This window comes from Fukomys damarensis, unplaced genomic scaffold (genome assembly GCF_012274545.1).
Source record: "Fukomys damarensis isolate Sample0158 unplaced genomic scaffold, DMR_v1.0_HiC HiC_scaffold_38, whole genome shotgun sequence".
Taxonomy (NCBI): Eukaryota; Metazoa; Chordata; class Mammalia; order Rodentia; family Bathyergidae; genus Fukomys; species Fukomys damarensis.
Genome location: NW_022900950.1, coordinates 61,306,307 through 61,314,744, shown reverse-complemented (window position 1 = coordinate 61,314,744; position 8,438 = coordinate 61,306,307).

Below are 8,438 nucleotides of genomic sequence, written 5' to 3'. Positions count from 1 at the left end.
GGATTCCATTTCTCTCCTATGTTCAGCATTTATTTTTTCCATTTCTTTCTTATGCTGGGCCTTCATGGCTTCTATCATGGTCCTGAGCTCATCTATTTTTTTGTCAGTTTCTGCTCTAGAATCTTGAATCATGACTTCCATTTTGCTCACTATCTCTATGGTTATCTGGGAAATTATTTCTGTTTTGAATTTTTCTAGAGCCTAATTGATCTGTTTTGTTACTTCCTGTGCTTTGAGTTCAGGGTGTCCTGGTGGTTCACTATCAGCCTTTTCATCCTCATTTGCCCTACTGTTTGCCAGTGGTGAACTAGAAGTCTGTCTTTGTGTCTTGCTTAAGTGTTTTCTCATTTTTACTTTGTTGTCAGGCTGTCCTTGGTTTAATCTCTGGGTTATCACCCAAATCTTCTTGATATAGTTGCACCCTAGCTTCTGGGTCTCTAACGACCCACAGGCATTCTCATCTTCATAACATCAGAGAAAACAGCCCATCAAATCAACCACAATCCTTTATCCCAACTGATACAATCAGCAGCACATTAAGATCAAGCACAACTTGGAAACTGACCACCTGTGGTAGTCACTAGTCTATCACCCTTAAACCATTTGACTTAAATTGAAATCAAGAAGCAGTCCAGAACATGTCTGCAGTGAACAAACTTTTCATTACAATATATTTACTATATACTATTTATACATTTAATGGCTCAGACAGAGCTAGGACACAAGACCCCTGCTCTCAGTCAGCTGATGGCTGAACCCCATGATGCAGACTGACCTCAGGCTGCAAGGCCCAGATTGAGTTCCCCAAATTTCTGAACAGTTGAACTCCACACCACTCTACTACAGGTTTCCCATACCCTTTCTTTAAAGATGTTCAAAGTTGGGAACTCAGAAATATACCCTTGATGACCACCTCTGCCTCTGCAGAGTGGGTCCAAAGACTGGCACAGTCAGGAGGTCTGAAAGTGTACGGGGGGGGATTTATGGGGGTTCAGGGGTGCCCACAAGGCTAACTTCCTGGCACTTGAGCGATGGCGGCTGGGGTGGGAGCAGGCATGGCTCTCCTCCATTATTCTTAAAAATTGACTTTTTTTGAATCAAAGTTTTAAAAATGCCCATAGTTTAAGTTGTAAAGTCACTTTTGCTACCTGTATTCCAGAATACCCAGGGACAACCACATTCAATTTTTATAGCTGACTTGTTTGGTATTTGCCTTTAAAACTCTACATGTTGTAGGGAAGGTGGGATGTGTAGGGGAAGGGTAATAAGGGAAAAGAAAAAAATGTGAGATAATGAAAAGATGGAAATAAAGTGTAGATGGGGAGGGGAGGAGGGGGTGAAGGGAGGGTAAGGGTAAGGGGAAAAAATGAGAATCAAGACTTGTCATGTAGAGGTACAAGTTCCCAACAATGAATGTAACTGTACTGTATCAATAAAGTAAAATGTACCAATCAACTCAATTAAAGCTGAAAAAAACAAAACAAAGCAAAACTCTACATGTTGGTCTGGGGATTTAGCTCAGTGGTTCCACTGCCTGCCTCATAAGTGCAAGGTCCTCTGTTCAATTCCCGGTACCAAAGCAAGCAAACAAAAAAACCACATATTTACAATACTACTAATTTCTTTTACATTTTCAGCTATATCTATTATCATATGGAAAACAAAGTTGCAGTTCTCCCATAAACAGCCCCCCATCACACACTGCCTATTTTTCTTTTCATCTTTTCAATAGAGTGCTATCATAATTTTGATCAGATTAATGTATAGTTTTATTAAGACACTGAAATTATCAGAACTGAGTCATTGATCACTGATTGATTCATTTTCTTACACAACTTTTTATTTCTTCTGAAATTAATAATAGTTTTTTTATTTATCTGGGAATCCATGGCTATAATGAATAGACACTGAAGATCTGCTCTAGTTGTTAATATATCCTCTGAATTAATATTCTCTCTATTTCATTTTCTGGAAGCAATTTATAATTATGCATTCTGATCTGCTTCAGGCCAAAATGGCTGCCCCCTAAAAAAAGCACATTGCTTTTTTAAAATAAAGTTTTATTGGGACAGTCATGCTTAACCATTTACATATTCTCTGTGGCTGTTTTCATGATGTAACAGCAGAATTGGGTAGTTTTTAAAGAAACTGTATGCCTCACAAAGTCTAAAAATACTTATGATCTGGCTTTTTACAGAAAATGTTTCCTAACCCCAAGTTTATTTCTTCTTTAAGTGTTTGCAATATTTTCTTGTTAACCCCAGTATGGTAATGTATCCTTGTGTGGATCCATGCTATTCATTGTGTTGAGCATGATGCCCTTCATTTCTAATATATTATCTTGAATTATTCCCACTATAATCTCTTTTCCTCTTATAATTTCTTTAGTTCTTTTAACTTATAGTTTCTATTAGTTAAAATATCCTTTATCTTTTCTTTCTCTTTAAAACTGTTCTTACTTCTCCTCTTTGGTTAGCTTTCCACTATGAGAAAGTACCTGAGCTAATCAGCTTATGGACAGAAAAGTTTATTTGGATAACAGTTTTGGTGATTTCAGTCCATGGTTGGCTGGTACATTGCTTTTGGAAAGTACATTATATTGCTTTTGCAAAGTACATTATAAGGGAGCGTGAGGCAGGGAAAGCTGCCAACTCCATGGTAGCCTGTCTGTAAAGATACAAGAAGGGACCAGAATCCAATATCCCCTTCATGGTCATACCTCCAATGTCCTAACTTCCTTTTGGCCAGTCCCATCTCCCATAAGTTCCTCCCCCTCCCATTAGGTCACAGGCTGGCAACCATGCCTTCAACATGTGGACTTTTGTGGGAAATTTGTCCAAAACATAGAATCAGAATTTTACTCTCAAATGAGACATTTTTGTAACTATTTTCTAAAATTCTTGTTAAGATTTTTGATTCTGCTGTCATACCTGCATATAGCTAGGTAAAAGTATTGTTTTTGTTTCAGTGTATTATCCTTTTTTTCTGAGAATAGTGATGGCTTTCTTTTTAAATATTATTTCCTCTATAGCCTCTGTCTTCCATGTTTCTTCCCCTTACTTTTTATTTTTGGTTCTGGAATTCACATTTATTGCCTCCCTCAAATATTGATGATCCTTGGCTTGTAATTGGCATGGAGGGCATTAAACAGCTGTTTAAAACTTTATGCCTGTAAGTGGGCTTGCCACTGTGGTTTTCTTATAAAGTGATTTGACAGGGTCTTTTTCTGAAGAAACTCGGATGTTGATATTGCTAACATCTTTTCTCTTGGGCTAGTCCGGTTGTCTAGGGAAGACTCTTCCAAAATCTGGCCCTGGGCATTTAATCCTAGCTACCAACCTTATGGGAGTTGAATGAGAGAAGAAGGCTGTGGGGCCTCAATATTTAATATGCTTATTTTATCCTAACTCCCTATTTTAAGGCCTTCACCCTAGCTGCAACTGAGTCTAGTGTTCTAGTCTAGAGAACTTTGTTCTATAATTCATCTCTTGCCTGCTGAAGGGAGAGGCAAGTGCTCAGTCGCATAAATGGGGCGTAGGATCTGGGCAGCATTTCTGCTGGGGATGGATGGTAACTCAGCTTCACTATGCCTGCCATTCCCCTGCCATCACACTTCTCCAATTGGATTTGGAAGTCTGGGGGATTACACTCCCAGAATCACTTGTTGGTCATGTTCTGGGGTTAATTCTGTCAACAAGGGGCACACATATATGATTTGGGAGGCATAAGAAAGGCAGAAACCATATTATTGCCCTTTTATAACAATAGGCAATTTTTTTGGATTCAGTGTGTATGAAATTTCACAGCAGCTTCAGGACGTTTCCTTTCTGTGGTGTCTCAGATAGCTGAGCATCTTCACAGCTGTATTACAGCCTTTCTCAGATTGGATGAATCAGCTAACATTTTTACATGCTTTTCAGCCTCTAATGCTTTTCAGCAATTGTTTCCTCTGTGCCTTTTCTTGCTTGTGGGGATTTATGCCTTTAATACTTTTTTTTTTTTGTCATTTTATAATGGGCTTTTGGGAGGAAGGAGAAAGCCTAGCTCAATCCACTGAAAGCCTATGTTTTATCCATTCACTCTTCAACACTTTTCTGGAAGGACACTGGTCATTCTTCTAGCCTTAACTTGTATTCTTTTCCTTTACTCCAGCTACCCTAACTTTGGTTGATAATTCTTGAATCCACTGAAGTCTTTCCTGCTTCAGGACCTTTTGCATAGCAGTTGCTTTGCCTAGTCCCCTACCCCCTTCCACCTGAGCTGTCCAACTTGTAGCTGTTCTTGATGTCACCCAGAGAGGCCTTTCTGGGCCACACTCACATCCCAATTGAGCATGCCATTTTTTCTTGTAAAACACAGTACTCTCCCTTTATCACTTTTATGTTTTTAGTCACATTTATTTGTTTATTTAATGTCTGGTTCTCCTGCAGGAGTATAAACTTCATACTTAGCGAATGTAATCAGATTACTATTAAGGATTTAATAAGCAGAGAAAAATTATTTTAAATAAATTTAAAAGGAATGTTATATATGTCCTATTCTGACTGCTGGAATAGGAACAATATTATTTAGATAACAAGAACATTACAAAAGATCAATTTCTTAAAAGACACCCTCAAAATGTTAAATTCCTTATTCCATTTTAATTCTACAAACTACCAAGGAAAAAGAGAACAAAACTAATTTATAGGCCTTGAGGCTGAGTATTCCCCCAAACCCTTATTTTCTTCATTTAATAGGAAAAAAACTCTTTTCCTTTTCATTCCGTTGGGTTTTTGCCTGTTGAAAAAGCATCATTAATAATGTTTAAATGAAAAAAAAAAAGAAAAAGGAAAAGTGATGAGAAAATTAATATAATGAAATAATCAATGCAAATAATATTCCATTGTCCAGAAAAACCCTCAATCAACTCTCTTAGAATTACTGAACTGATGAGTAATTGTAGCTTAATCTCTAATTGTAAGATCCAGGCACACTGTCAGAAGTATGCTAATGTTAAATAGAAATTGTATGGTATTCACTCTAAGGTAGAACTTTAAAGCAATTGAAAAACATTAATAAAAATTATCCAAATCATTCACATTAAATATTAGCTGAAAAATTCCTAAATTTGGTAAAATTGAAATTTATATTTGCCATCAAATAATGCTTATCAATGATTTACTTTTCTAGCACCTTCAAGAACAAGAAATGTTTGGAAAAATTTTAAACAATAATGTTAAACTATATTTTTAACAGATGACCGGCTTTGTAGTGTGCTCATACAGCTACAGGATCAGGATTTGTTTGGGGAGGAAGAGAGGAAGAATTATTTATAGTAATTATTTTATGAAACCACAATAATATATCCATTATATAAATTCTCTTGCATTATTTTGGGAAAACAACTCAATGGTATTTTTATAAATGCACATACATTGTAGTAGTTAGAAATTTATAAAATGTTTCCTGTCTATTAGCTATTTTACAATAAAGTTCATGTTTATGATTTTTTAACCTCATTAGACCTTATAAATGACAAGATTGGTTAAGTAATCATTAAGGTTCTCTCCAGCTTTGTTGCTATTATGTGCTCAACTGTGACTCTGCCTAATCATAAGCACAGCTCAGTAAATCCCTTTCCTCTGTGTGTTTCTGTGTTTGTCTCTGCCACTTTGGTGTTCTCCCAGTAGACACATCTAAGGACATGCTGATTAAATTAGTCAAATTAACTCTTTGCCTGACTCCATCCTCATTAGGCTAATGAGCAGACTGGAAGTACATCTGCGTGTCTCAGTTGTCTTAGGTCAGAAGTACTGTCACTAGGAGCACCAGCGAAAAGTTGTAATTGTGACATTCTTTAGGAGTTTTTAGCTGCAGCTCATTTTCCATCCTTTCTCAGGAGGGAGCACGTGGCTCCGCCGAACAGATGCTGTAATGTGCTGGGCAATCTCATTTTCTCTGCTGGACCATTGCAAAGGAAGGTGTAATTTTGTTTCCTCCCCCCAGGAAAGAGTTCCTTGGGAGGGCAAGTGTGTGAGATGGTGAACAAGTATTAATCAAAGTGGGGAGATCTTATTATAACCACAAGGCGCTGTGAAGCCATAGATCTTAATGATGAAGTAGCTGTGAGAGTCGCCGTTCTACAGGTGTGTTTATGATTAAGTGTGTGTTTGTGTGTAGAGGATGAGAGGCGACTTGGAGATAGATTTGGGGGAAGGACAGAGAGGAAAGGAGAGGTAACAACCAGTTTCAAAGGTTGAGTGCTCTCTGATTCAAAAAGGCACACTTCCTTTGTCCAAATTACACACTACAGTATTCATTTAAGTGACATTTCATACACGCAGTAAGCATGGCTCTAACATTGGCACACTGCTTTCTAAAATCGATCTTTAAACAAGTTTTAGTGCTTGAGTATAATTATAAAGCTTAAAACATGAAGGGTTGATAATGAAATGGCCAGTGCTTGCTTGGTAGGTGCCAAAAACACGTTTTCCAATGGACCAAAGGATGTGGTAAGCAATGGTTGTGTTTAAATAGTACAGCCCACTGAGTCCCAGGGGGAGCTGGCCATCACCTACACAATAGCTTCCTCTGCTTGAGGAAATAGTGTGACTGAAGCTACAGCAATACCTCGAAGGATTATGGTTCACTTGAGTTGGCAGCCCTTTGTTTTTCCGAAGGAAAAAGATTCACTGCCTCTAACCATATGAGTATTGGGTGAGGCAAAACTTTTTGGGGGGTTATTCTCAGGAGTACAATTACATTGCTACATGGACCCAAGAATAGAAAATGTGAATACACCCAACCAGCAAATATCTAATATTCTAGAAAATTATGAGAATACAATTAAAAATATGCAATTGTAGGCAACACCTTTTAATTTACTATTATTTTAGTTCCAGTCTTTAATATTTCCCTGTTGTGTCACATTCTCCTCACATGGGTCAGAGCATTGATTAGTAGATTCCATAACTATACAGCAGCCAAGAAAGTCGTCTGTCAGGAAATATAGCAGATCCAGGGAGTGCTGGACACATTTCCTATTTCAACAAAGTGTAATTTTCTATACTTTCCATTTTAAAATTTTTTCTATATCTTGCCAAAATGCTCAGCAATTGTGGGAAACTTAGATCCATCTCAGCAGTTGAGATCAGGCCTACTGTGGAGACAAGTGCCATGGGATAACAAAGGCTTTGGTAATGAAACACTCCTTCATCACCATACTGTTTCAGATTTCCCCAGCCGCTTTATGTCCTAGCTCTACCCCCTACCATCTGTCTTTATCATGAGGCTCTTCAACTGTAAAATGAGGATAATTAAAACCACCTATCATGACACAATTGTGAGGATAAATTGAATAAGTCATGCAAAATGTTTCACAACATTGCCTAGCACATAGTAAGCTCTCAATAAAAGTTAGCTGCAATTACAAATGTAGCCCACTGGGCCTGGGGCTGGAGCAATTCTTTGAATATCAAAATTATTCTAGGGCTCAATAGCACACTTTTTTTGGACAGTGTAACAACTGGTTTTATTTGATGAAATAAACTTATTCTAGCAAAGAGGAGGGCTCACAGATATTGTGGGCTTGTGGAACTAAGATGGTTCCTTGAAGAATGATATCAGTGTTTTCCTCTTGGGAAATGAGGATACTTTACTGTATTTTTCTTTATTGGAGAGAAAGGCTATCTAGAAAAGTGACATAAACCTTTTAGTGTAACTGAGTTTGGTGAAGCATACAGCTCCTTTTATGAACATCAACCCATGCCTACATGGCAGGTATAGAGGGATAAATGTTTAACATGGTACTAAAGTATTATAGAACTTCCTTTGGTATGGTGAACATTCTAAACCAAGCCATGCTCAAATTGAAGAGCACACTCAGGGAGATGTGAGGATGAATTGTTGGTTCTATGTAACCTTACAAGTATTTCTATGAAGCAAACATTTAATATATCTGGACAAAGGTATATGATTACCTTTAAAGTGGCAGAATGTCTCCCAGGGAAAACTAGAAAGAAAACTGTTCATAGAGTGAATGAAAGAAAAACATCTTAATCTAAAAGCTGGCTGATTAGCAGTATGGCAGATCACAGGGGCAAAGACAGACTTTTCATCTCAGTCCTGTCTGGAAGTCTGGTTCCTTAACCTATGAGCCTAGGGACCTGGCCTGTGCAATGCATTATTCCATTGCACTAATGACTTGGCCACAGCGGTCATTCAGGGTACATGATAAGCCTTTTCCTCCAGAGCCATCATAGCCTTTGGTGAGCTGTGGTTTGCCTACATTGATCAATGGAAAAGCCATATTATTGATTAAGTGAATAAATTAGTATGCTGGGTTTTTAACATCAAACTTATGAATTGAGTTGGTTTGAATTATTTCCCTAAGTCTACTTACCTATAGATGTACTGACCAGTAAATTTCTAGCTGTCATATTGAAGACCATATTGTT